The following is a 15,376-nucleotide window of genomic DNA, read 5'->3' as shown; positions in this document are numbered from 1 at the left end:
GATCAAGAAAATGTAAAAATTTTGTTGCATAGTGTAATAATCAAACCTTACAGTTAAACTGATTAGTCCAAACAAACAAAGCCCAAAATATGTTATTAAATATTATTCTTTTCAAAATAAAACTGTATCCATTTTTTCTGTTTCCTTCGTCCTATAATCTGTATAACTACATAAATAACTACAGTAACATATTTCTCTAAACACACGTTAAATCACTCGTGGTGAGACAGTTCCGATTGTTCATCGGTAAGTGTAAGGGCTTATAACACTAAAAATGGTATCGATACTATTCGTAGGCAGAGCACAGATAGCCCATTGTGTTACTTTATGCCTAAATTGAAACACATAGTGAAGCATTGTGAAGGATCAGTAGTAGTTTATGTTTGTATTATATTAACAGTGTCAGTGATACACACATAATTGGTGACATCTGATTGTTGTCAACTTAATCGTGTCATTCTCCTATATTTTTCTTTACATCATGCTCTTTATGAACCTACTTTTAGTTTAAAATATCCATAAATGTTTCATATAATAATTTTAATCACATAATACTAGCTGTATTACTCGTCCCTTGGGAAAAAGAAATAAAAACTCGTAACAAAGGATAGTATATTGAGCTTATATTTTGTTTCTCATGGATTAAACATTAAAAGTGTCATAAAAATACATAAAGATACCAATGGTGAAAAGAAATGCTTAATGTTTTGAAGAATGTTATGAATATTAAATAAGATAAGGGGAGACAACACCTTATGACCCTTCTCACGTTCTCCTGTATCACTGTGTTAACTTTTGCGGATTGGGTAGTTTTCGAAATTAGGCATCAAATTAGATGAAACTACCTAAATTAGGTCAAAAATAAAATAAATCTGGTAAAAGTATATCTAACTGAATATACAAATCTTGCATTTTACTTTTCGGTGAAACATTTTTTCATAACTACAAGTCTCTCCATAAATGTTAAATACTGGTCATAGACAAGGCTGCAAATATACATCCACTAGTCACGCAAACAGTGTCACTCTTATAAAACACCTATAACTGAAAGATGGGGATATTTTTAGTATGACACGGATTAAACTCCGACTCGCCAACTTAAAATCCGAAGTTTTACAACTAGGGTAACCTGGAAACAGGTGTGCGTAGTTAATAAAAAAACTTCAGTCAGGTAAAGATTAACACATCTCCCTTGTAGTGATGTAACACAATAATTTAATTTAGAAGTCTGCAAGTTTGTGTGTATAGTAAAATCACAATAAGAAACAATTACTCAAGGTGATATGACAGTTACTCACACATACACAGCTAACAGAGCTGCAATAATGTACACCAGCCAGATGGGGACCAACAGAAACCCTTGTATCTCCATTTCTTAAGAATCCTCAACGTGTAGTACTACCTAACTCAACTGCTTCAATAGTTATATACATACACGTATATAACACCAGCATCATGTTATATATCAAAACTTAACCGATGACATACGTGAAAGAACACCGTAATTTTACACATGGCGCTGAAAGTAAATGGTACGAGTTTATGATGCATTGCAGGGTGTTTATGTATATGAGGAGAAAGAAAACAAATCGTCGTTTTGTATATTCGTACAGGAAATAGTAAACAAACAGGAAAAGTAGTTCAGACAGAAACTGAAAGGATTTATTTGTTTTGAATTTCTCGCAAAACTACACGAGAGATATATGCGCTAACGGTTCCTAATTTAGTAATGTAAAACTCGAGGGAAGGCAAGTAATCATCACCTTTTTCCACCCACTCTTAGACTACTCGTTACCAAAGAACAGTGGGAACCGTAGCTTTATAATGTTCCCTTATTTGGAGGTTCGAGCATATTTCGTAGGACGGAGACTCGAACCCTCGACCATTACATCATGAGAAGAGTGCCCTAACGATCCAATCCTTTCTAGGCCTTCTTAGCGATAAAATATCGCCATGTTAATATAATATATTATATTTCCCCAGTTTCTTTCTTCACATATTTTTTACAGAAAATTAAAAGGCGAACACAAAATTTGCAAAAGTGACAAATGGCACTAAATGTACATTAAAGTGATGTCAAAGAATCGAATAATATCGAACAAAGTTTTTGTTTCAAAGACCAACGATAATCCGCCTTTGGAATCCAGGATTGCGGTTTTCCTTTCTGAGTTTCCCGGTGAGACAGTTATAAGCTAATGTATTAACAACGCTAAAATTATGACTTCGATTCCATTCGGTGGATAAAGCAGATTGTTTAATATGGCTTTGCTGCAAACAAAACAAACACATCTTCTTCCTAGTTTCATCAAAATTACTAGAACATTTCATATTATTTACAGTTAACCCTAAAGTACAAAGCATATCTTCAAGTAATGTGCCATCTTATAGGGTTATGCTTACAAGCAGATGCGAAGAACACTGTTTTGAAGGGTTCACTCACTGATCCTAAAATGAAGTCATGATACAATTAATGCAAAGTGTTATGTTACTGTTACAAACCATTCAGATAATGTTAAGTTTTAATTCACTATCTCAAGAATGCAAATTAATATGATAATTATATTTTACAGTATGCATATAGACTGTTTCAAAACAGTTTGTTAAGTGAGGCCCGCCATGGCGTGCGACTCGTAATCTGAGGGTCGCGGGTTCGCATCTACGTCGCGCCAAAAGGCTCGCCCTTTCAGCCGATGGGGCGTTATAATGGTACGATCTATCCCACTATTTGTTGGTAAAAGAGTAGCCCAAGAATTGGCGGTGGGTGGTGATAACTAGCTGCCTTCCCTCTAGTCTTACACTGCTAAATTAGGGACGGCTAGCACAGATAGCCCTCGAGTACCTTTGTGCGAAATTCAAAATACAAACCAACAAGTTCATCAAAGGTGTTTGTTATTTGAAGGAGAACTGCTCAGTTCCAAACGTTTATTAATTTTAAGTGTTAATTTCAAACAATCTCTTATTTTTAGTTGAAAGTTTCAATATCCTGTTCAATTAGACTTAGTACAAATGAAATTATTATCGTGTGATTTAGAAATTTTCGGTACAACCTATTCACTAGGTCAGAAACATATGATGAAAATTTTATCACTTTAAGAAAAAAGCATATGACTACACTGGAAATATTGACGTCACGTTAATCATCGTTGTTATATCGCTTACTTTAAATGGAAGACGTGTGCAACGCCTTAGTCTTAGCAAAATAATGTAGGCTTTGGCCATGCAGCAACTTTACTTTTACGCGTTAACCTTGTTATAATTATTACTATCTTGTAATAAAGTTGACAGTTTACATACCACATATGTCAACACACTTCAGGTTTAGATACTTTTGTTTGATAATTCACATGATTAAAACAGTTTATTCTAAATTCTTGTTTTAATTCGTCAAAACTTTTCTAATAACAATAATCTTGTGCTTCGAAAAACATAAAGTATAAACGGTATCTGAAAGTGAGGGTAATTTTGTTATTATAATGTATTTTATGTCCTATTACTGTTGACATGAAAGATTACAAATTAAGAAAAATAATGACATACCAAACACATACATACCATACAAAGTCATGCATTCAATATTCTAATAGCTATAATTTTTTTTTCACATTCCATGTTAATTACTGACATATTAAGTAACTTTGATACAAGGAAGTGTGTTATTGATTTGTTTCATAAAATTGTATTTGTGTCAAGTAGCAATCAAGTTTTGATGTTCCTTACTAACATGTATCCCCTGAATCCACGTAACCAATCAATAAGTAGTCAAAAACCAAATTATGTGGTGTATGATAAACTGGATATTTTACAGTCATTAGACTTTTGGTTTAACTCATTGACAAGTTCTTTCTTTTTTTCACTTGAAACATTATGTGTATTTTAAATTCACAAGCACAATATCAAAAAAAAGGTACAATGAAATTACCCCTCTTAAAATTTGTCAGCGTCAAATTCTTAAACTGATATTTAATTTTGCAGATATTCGGCAATAAATGCCGCCACAATTTTTAATCAATTTATACATATCTCATAGTAGACCCAAAAACGTATTATTCTGATTATTGTGGCAACAAGTAACAAATTCTGTGACTGCTAGTTTGTTGGCAAAAAAAATTATTGTGTTTTTCGTACATATTTATATTTGAATAGTTTCAAATTAAATACAGATCTTTGACTCTAATTAATAAGAGAATGTTTGTACCATGTTCAGCATAAGGATATTGAAATCCCTTCTGAAAGAGCAGCAACATTTTTTACCCACAAGTAACAGACCTAATATTTTTGTTATAACCTAAGTATATGTCATACAAAGTTTATATAGAATAATCAGTTTGAATATTATCATCTTCATATAGCAATGTTTGTATCAAAATGCTTAACTACAAAGCTAGCTTAACAATTTTACTTTTAATTTATATTATTTTAATGCATATAAGTCGTTTGCTGTGCTTAAAATAACAATAATGAAGTAATAACCCCTTTGTAGGTCTGAAAGTAGGGATTTCTTTTTATGTGTCTCCCGGTGAGTCAGCGGTAAGTCTGGGCATACAACGTAAAATTCAGAGGTTTGATTCTCCTCGGTGGACGAAGCAGAGAGTCTAATTTGGATTTGCTATACACAAACTCAGGTGTTGATAATTCACAATATCTTTTTGACCATATTTAAGATTTAAACTCAGGTAGAAACATGGTAAGATTGGACACTGATAAACTTGAAATTTCTAAATGAAACGGATTCAGATAATTAAGTTATAATTTTTGTTAAGGCACAAAAAACCACATTGAAACTTAAAAAATCGAATATTTCTTATCATTATACATTGCAACTATCATATTTTGATAGAGTGACCGACGAGTCCCAACTTACAACGACGAAATAATTAGATGCTCAGTGTATATTGCTTACCACACATATTCGTGTGTCGCATGAAATGATCCGTTGAAATTTATAAATGATAATGTGCCAAGTGTATAAATAAATATACCGGACAACAAACAGTCAAGTGTCACTTTAAATAATAAGAATGAGTTTTTTGATGATATTTTTATGTAAAGATCACAAGGATTATTAAAATTATATGACTTTCGTCTGGTTTACCACCCATAATGTGATTATCGCATATGGTCACAGTATAATTTGTCTTTCAGAGAAAATCAGTTTTAACAACCACAAGAAACAATACGATAAAGTTATTTATTAAAGCTCTGACTTCTACGTTTAATTCAGTCTCTGATTTGCAAAGAATTTGTAGGTGAAAGCAAAAGAGGTGTATATTATAAATGTTTAACCATCTACATCTGTCACAACAACGGTCGTTATGTAATTAATTAGATTGAGTATAGCATATCATCATACAACACTTTCAAGTTATAATGTATTGTTTGTTTTACTTTTCTTCAGCTCTTGTGGTGATCGTAGGTGCATCACCAGTCTTTTTTCTGTTTGATTTCTTCAATCTTCTACTGCGTGGCGTATTACTTATTACGAAGTCATTGATGGATGCCTTTATACACATGGTTATAATATCACTCTCCTCTGTTCACCAACCACTGGTTTTTGACTTTGACTGGTTATTATTGTACTTGTCGATTATATTCGCTCAATGGGCTTCCATGTTATGTTCTGTCAGCTTGATAACCTCATTCATGTCTTTCGTTGCTTTCTCATTTAGGAACAATGGCATATCAGTACAGCACATGGCCGCATATTAAGTACATTTGGCAGTCTTTGAAAACTGTGTTCACACAAAACAGTGTCAGTTCATGTTGTGAAGTATTGTCGAAGTTATGTCACAAATTGTAATACAGTGTCTCCATTCTGTCAAAACCTTTCTTAGTAAGTTGATAGTATTTCAGCAAGGCCACTTTTAATTTTTCATAGTCCATGTACCTTATGATGTCATGCCTGCATATACCTATTTGCAGGCCTTTTTCTGTGAAAAATGTACTCAGACAAACCGCTCGGTTCATCGTATTTGGGCAACTTGAGTTGGCTGGCCCTGATCCTATTGTTATTCTTGGGTCCTCTATCTTTCTGTTATGTTGAGCTGGGTGATCACATTTTGTTCTCTTATTCTCTCTATTTTCAATGTCCGCTCTCTCTCACTTTATTCATTCTAAATTTGTTCTCTAATTTTCTTCATTTCCAACCTTTCCTTTCTCCTCTTTTCTTCTTTTTCTTGTTGTTGTTTAATAAATTCTGGTAGATCAGCACATTTAAGTTATAGTCGCTTGTCCCTTTTGATCCCCTCTTAGCAAATTAATTTGACATGGTTAGATAATGTGATTGTGACCTCTACAATATTTTCGGTACCACTAGAGCAAAACATGTATAGATCTTTCAGCCGTTGTTTTCTACATCATATTCTATCACCATTTATCATTTGGCTGACTAATCATGACAGGTTTTAAGACCGGATATTTTTAAATTGGTGTCTGCGACTTGTGCGATAAATTACAATAATAGACAAACAACAGTTACGTATTATAATGAATCCTGAGCGAATATGCAATTTATTATGTTACGTAGGTCACGTTATATGATTTCAAATAAATTGAAATTTTAATTAAAATTTGTAAGTTAATTGAATGTCAGTATGCTTCATGATTATATTTGTTAACAAGATTGATACACAGAAGTTTCTGTATTAAAATAAATATATATTAACAACAAAACAGTTTATAACAACGGTTATCACAAACAGTTATTACAAATTTCAGTTAAAACAACAATACTGGTATTTTACCTACACACATCGTATATTGTTAATTCTTACACTCGAGAATCTGATACAAATTTAGAGAATAGTTACTTGTATTTCTAAATATATATTAAACTGGAACAAAAACAGATATTAAAACAAATAAAAATATTAAATCTGTTACCCAAAACATAACTCACTTGCATTAATATAATATATTGAAATAAGTCAAACTTATGTACATATATTCATTACACTGGTGATTATCGCAATTGTATTCAAAGGCGGACCACTTATTTTAGAGCACAGTTTGACAAAAAATTATTCTGCCTTCTCCGTTATACAATACAGTTTGTGATAATTTCACTTAAAAGATTCGTATAAACTCTTTATGGCTAAACTCACAGTAATTTACTCTAGCTCTATCACTAACTAAATTTTCAACTCATATTTATATCCCATTATAGGTCTAGAACTTCTTAACACTATGAAATATTTTGATGCAAATATAGGAACTTCTAAACGTATGTCTAGGTTCTTTAACTGATCCAAGGTTTAATCAATCACTAGTCGTATTTTCTGTAAATTGTGCTTTACTTCATCAAATGCAAGATTTAGATTTTAACTAAAGTAATTTTCTATCATTCTGCAAAAATAGAGAGAAGACAAAAGAACTTGTTGTGCATCATATGACATTAGTAAAAATAAGGATTAATTATTAATTAATTTTTAATATAAATAAGAGAGAATGACAGTTTGTTTTAACTCTTTTGCTATGTAGTTCAAATAAATAATTAGATCCACTGACTGCGAAATGGGATTTTACCCCACGGTTACCAAAGAAATATTTTTCTGACCTCCAACATGCAAGAATATCCCCTCTACGCAAAACAATTGTCAATTTTGCGTGCTGTCATCTATGGCCTATACCGTGAAACATGAATGTTTATTCGCATCAGCTGACAGACAACACAGTAACACGTGCTTTAACTCTCCGTGTTTTGTAGCTGATTTTATTTCCTTATGCGTGAGTATCTAAGTTACGTATTACATTTGTAACAGTCACTTTCAGGAATTATAATATATATCCTATTATTGGCTAATATATGAGAGAGGCTTTGTAATTTGCCGATATAAGGCATTTGTATGTGGATATTTGACACTTGAAATTAATTATGCAGTAACTCAAATTAACACGAGACATATATAACAACTTCAAATGAATTTAGATTACCTATATAGAAAAATATGTTTGTATTTCACCGACGGTCCGTTTGAAACTTATCTTGCAAATTTCTTAATCAAACGTTATAAATCTTATATCGATATAAAGGCCTTTCTTTAAGAAGGCAAAAAGAGTAGCCCAAGAGTTGGTGGTAGATGGTGATAACAGTTGCCTTTCGTCTAGTCCTAGCAGGAAGATATGTAAGTACCCAGCTCAATAGACATGTATCAATGTAGAGAAATATGGAAAAGGGGATATAAACAGGGAGACAGACGCAAGTGTAAACATATATATATATATTGTGATAAGACAGATAAACAGGGAAACATAAACATACTTAGACAGATAATATACAACTTAGCAGACATACAGGCATATAGTTATGCAGTATGCAGACAAACTACTGAACTCTCAAACAAGTTAATTGATTTTACATGTTTTAGAATTTAAGTGTAACGCTACACAAAGGGTTTTCAGCTGTTCACAGTTTTGAAAGGATAGACCAGAATGAAGGTAGTTAGCCACGAGTAGACCACCATCAGCTCTTGAGCTACTAATGTCTGACCGAATAGTGGAATTTGACTGTCATTTTTATAGCGCACCCACGGTCCCCAAATGTTTTTATAACAACCACAAGAGCTTTTGTCTGGATCCGAGCTCTTGTTACTGTAAATTGAGTCAATTTACGACCAAAGTAACCACAATTTTAGTATCTCGATATGGGTCCTCCAGTATCACAGCGGATATGCAGACAGACAAATACAAACGAGCATTTGCAAACTTTTATCTGTATATTAGCCTGCGGACTTATACTGCTAGAAACCTGATTTCGATACACGTTATGGGCAGAGCGCATATAGCCACTTGTGCTTTAAAACAGCATAGTTTGACGTATTATTCCAGTAACGTGGAATGTCGTGAAGACGTATTTGTTAGTCTATTTTACATTTAATCAGTAAAAACGTTACACTAGTTATGTAGCAGAAACCTATGTAAATGTTTGAGTAATTAAATATAGATATAACGGATATTTTTAAACCTAACTTGTCCTGTATTGTTATTTCTTTTCAGCTTGTGTTCCATTGTTAAGTACAAACAGCCATAGTGCAAAGAAAAAACAAAGAAGCAATGTTACTTTTTTTTTCACTTTTCACACCATCACTTGATTTAAACTATTTTTGTTTCTATAGCTATCTGACCAATCATAATACAGGTCGGGATAACATACTCATGAAATGGATCACTCTAATCATGTAGATGTTTAATAACAGGACACAACGTTCACTCATTTAGGTTTCTTGTAATGGATATGGATATTATTGTGACAGTTTACATAATCTGTGTTCAGGAAATCTTGACTTGCACTATGAATTCTGCTGATGTATATTACAGGACTTGAATATCAAACGTTTGTTTTGTTGTTTTTTTTAATTTCGCACAAAACTACTCGAGCGCTATCTGTGCTAGCCGTCCCTAATTTAGCAGTGTAGCACTAGAGGGAAGGCAGGTAGTCATCACCACCCACCGCCAACTCTTGTGCTACTCTTTTACAAAGAAGATGGGTTTGATCGTAACATTATAACTCCCCACGGCTGAAAGGGCGAGCATGTTTGGCGCGAAGGATGCGAACCCGCGACCCTCAGATTACGAGTCGCACGCCGGGCCTAACAAACATACTATACAAAATGTTCAAACTGGATTCTCTTATGTATATTACATTTTAGCTGTTAGTAAACACTGTTTTTAAAATAAAGAACAACCCAATAATGGTTTGAAGGTGCTGACGTACAAATTTCATATTGAAGAACGTCCTCTTCCGGTTACTCAACATTTAAATGCCAGTACTGTAACAAGTTTTCTTGAAGTTTCTTATTATTATTTGTACTATGAAATTTGATTAACAATTACTAATTTAATTTTACGTATTTTAGAAAATGCAACATATAAACATCAGGAATTTTATCTCCACCTCTTATATTCAACATAAAAAGAATGTATTAAATTCCATGAATATCAAAAGGTTTTATGTTTCCATTCTACCAGTTAAACAAGGGTACGCAGAAAGTGAAGATGCTGAAATAATTTATTGGATGACTAAAGAGATAAACAAAATATGAAAAAACTATCTGATCAATAATATGGAAAGAGGATATTAAAATGAATCAATGTTATTTTTTACTAATTGGAACAAACGAAATTTAATGTTGAAATTTCTTAACCACAGAGTAAACAACAATACAATTATTTGATCTGAATTATACAATTGTTTCTTACCACCAATCTTGAAGCCAGAGTAATCGGTTTATGGGTTCTGCTTTAAACAGTTCTGTATTCATAAAATAGAAAATGAAATATTGACACGTTTGTTAAAACAAAGTTAAATTATTTATAGAAACAAAAAAACAATAACAAACACTTAGATGTACATTGTCATGTCAAGTATAAGCATTATTTAAAAAAAAAACAATATTAAGTGTATACATTTTTATAAGTCAAATGATGAATTATTACTTAGATAAAACTACAAGAGCGAGCAAAATAGAATTTATAAAGTTTATTTTTGTATTAAAAAATCGTTCCAATAAATTTCAGAGATTAGATAATTATAACCAGAACAAAAGATATAATAACCATCCTTATTATATGATTTATTTTCACATATTTATTATAGTTTATAGTTAATAGTTAATAATAGCAGCGTTTTTTATTGTAGTTTCGGCTTGTTTTTCTTTATAATAAACTAACATTTTGTTTTATTTTACCTAACTGTTAATAATAATATTGTTTCCGTACATATAGATATATGTATATCTAATGAACTAAATTTACCAATATAGAACCTCTATCTGAGTACTGGATGTAAAAATGGAATTACTCTTTGTAGAAACTGTTGATTTAACGTTTAGAAATAATATTGATTTGTATAATTTACGTGTTACGAAAATATGTTCAACATTAGGGAACGATTACACCTTTAATCTGAGAACGAAGTTTCGACCTGACATGCAAAAGTGAATTGGTAAAAACTTTTGAAAAATAAAGATAATCAAATTATTCAATCAATCGTTCATCCCATAAATTATCTAACATTATTATGAACATTGTGTTTACCTGTCCCTACTGTTTTATGTAACGTAAAATTAAATTACAACACTCACCAGGTCATATTCTACACAAATTTCAAACTGAAAAAAAAATGAAGAAAAAGGGTAAGATTTGTTCAAAAAATATTTCGTTGTCTTTTATTTTATCGCAAGTTTATTTGTGTTAACACATTTTTCTAAAGTATAATCAGTAACAGTACAATCATTGTAAGATCCACTTTCGTAAAACCCAATTCTAAGTTTATCTCTAATGTTGAATAACCTCCATTTTCTTGGGAATAAAAGGTTATAAGGTGTGAGTATCAGTATGTTTTGTTTTGTTTTAAATTTAAAGATATATACGAATCTTTACTGACCAAAACTTCCTATCATTCACTTTGCTTTGTAGATTACTTGAAACTATAGTTCTAAGTTACCTATGGCATGAGCTTTGTTAAGTGTAATTTGGTTTATATACTTTCATTTCACAAGATAAAAAAACGTTTATCGAACAACTTGCGCCACAAAAAAACATTTTGTATTGATACAAACTATAAACAAGGTCCGAAAACAAAGAATACTATCGTATTGTGTTTGTTGTTGTTTCATTAGTGCGAATATTCATAATAAACCATTCCCACAAAGGTTCTAACATATTTTCTGATCAAATTTTTTTCAACAGTCCAAGGAAAACAATCGTGGCAAATAAAATAAGCAAACGTATTATTAAAACACTTATTCAGAAAAGAGAAAATTTTGAAATTATTTTGAAAAATATACTTAAAACAAAACTGGTAACTCTTGAATAAAACTAACTTGAAAGTATTCTGTTAATTCGTATCTATAGATTTACCTGGAATCTGGTAGTCTCGTTGTTACAGATTTTGTTTAGAAATTCTACATTTGTTAAACTCGTAGTGGTCTGGTTCTGGCATAGTTGAGTAACGTTTCTCTGACGGATAAACAGAAATAAACAGTGTCACAAAAACAAAGGATTACTTATTTCTTATACTTATTGCGCTGCTAGAGATTTTCCATAACCGTGTAAAAATATGTATGTTATTTGATATTTTGCAAGGTAAAATATTTTATAACCTGACAAATAGCCTTGGATATCGTTGATAAAACAGTTCTGGAAATATTCCATTTTTCACATTTACATATTCAAATATATGTATGTAAAATAATAATACCAAAAGAATTGTTTTATATTAAGAACAATTACCACTTTAGGATCGTGCTAAATAATAAATTCAGAGACATTTATAAAATTAACAAAACACGTGTACTCGTTAACTATAATACCGTATTAAACAATCTTTCTTAATACGTGACAAAAATACATAAGAAAGCAAAAGAAAATACATTTATACTACAACAGTATTCAATTATTTGTCACCTGGATTACAATACACTTACTGTATAACCACAACAGAAGCATTGAAGTACTGCTATAGTAACTACAAATATAATATAGTTCAAATATCATCAGCACATGCATGTTACAGTATAAATATAATCAGTACAGTCGTGGTGAAGTGTTTACTAACTGCCTTACCTATAATTTCTAACTGCTATATCAAGTAGCCAACGAAGGTAGCCTTCGTATAGCTTTGGTAAAATTCATAATAAACCAAATCAAACAAATATTAATATTAAACTCACTTCAGTCAGAGGTGAACTGTTCAGAATACATTCGTAAAGCTTCACTGTTGTTTCTTTTGCAACATTCTGATCTGAAACATATTAAATTTTAATTATACTTTTTTTACAAAATATTAGTTTTAGGGTTTATTTTTAAACATTTCATTCTTTTAGTCCTTTAGAAATTATCATGTATTAAAAGAATAAATGATCGAGTATTTCAAGCACACTTTTGCTATATCCATTGCCGTTCACACCATAACAGTTGAAGTTGTGGAACATGGTTTATGTAGATAGAGTTTAATGTTTGAAATTTTCACTGCATACGTATATTAGTGTAACTGTGCTGATGATTTGGTTTCTCCGGATGTATAGAAAACATTTGACAAGGTACCACTTTAAAGGCTTGTGAAAAACTTGTCTCTCTAAGTGTGGGTGATAAATGGAATTGTATAGAAGAGTGACAAGATGGCGTTCAGTCAAACTCGATTAATATTACAAGTGATATACCTCAGGACTCAGTCTTAGGACCATTGCTCTTTTGATTAACACTAATGAGGCAAATGAAGGAAGGGTAAATGAATTACTTAAATTTGCACATGATATTAAAGTCTTGAGTGTTACTGGGTGTGAAGAGGATGCTGCTGAATCACAACAAGATCTAGATCATTAAGTGAGTGGGACAAATAAATGGTATATGGGTTTTAATTGTGATAAATCCAAGATAATGTATCTGAATTATAATATTTTTAGTTACAAGTATGATTTGGATGGATATATTCTTATAAGAAAGAAAAGAATTTTGATGTAATGGTTGATCAGTCTCTTGAGCCATACAAATAGTGTGCTGTTCTTAGTGGTAGGGAATGTAGGATTTTAGGTTATACCAACAAAAATAGTGAATCAATAGAAGTCTAAAGAGGTTACAATTTTATTGTGAAATTCATTGGTTGGCCATATACGGAATGTTGTGCTCCTTACAGCAAAGATATTATTTTTTGTAAATGGTTCAGTAAAGGTTACTAATATGGTACCATGGATGGAAGGGTTGTTATATAATAACATCAAAACTATCTTTTTATCAAAAAATTCATAGTATAACAATTAATATAAGAAATGTACATATTTTTAATCACATCTAGTTCAAGAATCTACTTCGACAAATTGGGTAAAACAAGCATTGTATAAATGAGACCTAAGGTTTAAAGTTTATTGTATTGATGATCATGTAAGTTTATAGTATTGGCATACTTTGGGTAAAAATAAATATTATTCTTGATTTTGAATCACTCTATCTTTTCAGTCATGAAATTAACAAATATACTTATTTCGTGGTAGTAAACAAATGTGCTTCTTGCTTTATATCTTGCTACAGTAACCATATAGAAATAATGTAACTTTTCAAAAGCACCATTAAATAATCGTAATTTTAGTACGTTTTAATGATGTCTTGACTGTATTATCATAGCAACAAGAAATAACCCTTGACAAGCAGCTTCTGGCTGGATGATTGACTCGAAGAAAGTGGTTATGGTAGAGACCGATCCAAATTGAATTTATTTGTAGTGTTTTACTAGACAATCCAATTACTTATAAGAATTGAAAAAACGCTATGGATATTAACAAAAGAATTGTACACTGTGAAAGTAAGGTGGTTGTAATGGCAGAGCGCACATAGCCTTCTGTGCTCAATAACAGCCTTGTCCGACTTATCATTTCAATAACGTGAGAAGTCGTGGAGACGTATTTGTCAGGTAGAAAGTTAAACTATTTTACATGTTAATCGGTAAAAACCTTACACTAGTTATGTAGCAATGAAAATAAACAGCAATGTTACTTAATTTTTGTCACTTTTCACACCATCTCTTGATTTAAACTATTTTTGTTCCTATAACTATCTGACCAATCATAATACAGATAGGAATAACAATAGATAACAAGAATCACTGCGTTCATTACTTCAGTTGTTTCTGTTATTAAAGTTCATCTCGTAAGAAATAATCTAAGTATCCTAGTTAAATTATTTTGAATGTGTTCTCAAAGTTCACATGATATGCATATTTTATAATACAAGCAAGTCTTTCAATAAATTATTTGATATTAATATATCAGTTACACGTGTTTAATTCTAAATAAATACGAAAGTATAAAAAGTCTTGAATAACATAAATATGCTGATGATAATATATTTTACTTTCTTAGCCACAATATTCACCACTGTTCTCTGTTTCTCTTTTTTTTAATGCAACATAAAACAATACACCAAATTCCACGATTGTAAATACAGTTTGTTTGTTTTTCAATAAAGAACAACCCGATAATGGTTTTATGTTACTGACGAACAAACTTCATGCTGAAGAACGCCCTTTATGAGTCTTTCAAAATTTCAATACTAATATTGTTACAAGCTGAATGAATACTGATTTAAATGTAAATAAATATTAATTTAATTTTAAGTATTTTAGAAAATAGAAAATGCATCGTGAAAACATAAGAAATTGTATCTCTGTACCACCTTTTCTTAGGTTAAACATAAAACAATACATCAAATTACACGAATATCAAAGGGTTTTATATTTCCACTCTGTCAGTTAAACAAGGCACACAGAAAATGAGCATTTAAGATGCTACAATAATTTATTGGATAATTAAAGAGATAAACAAATGTAAGAAAAAGAAAACAACATCTGATTAAAAATATAGAAAGAAAGAAATAAAGGATGGTTATT

The sequence above is a fragment of the Tachypleus tridentatus genome, chromosome 13 (genome assembly GCF_004210375.1).
Source record: "Tachypleus tridentatus isolate NWPU-2018 chromosome 13, ASM421037v1, whole genome shotgun sequence".
NCBI lineage: Eukaryota > Metazoa > Arthropoda > Merostomata > Xiphosura > Limulidae > Tachypleus > Tachypleus tridentatus.
Note: the sequence above shows the minus strand (reverse complement) of the source record.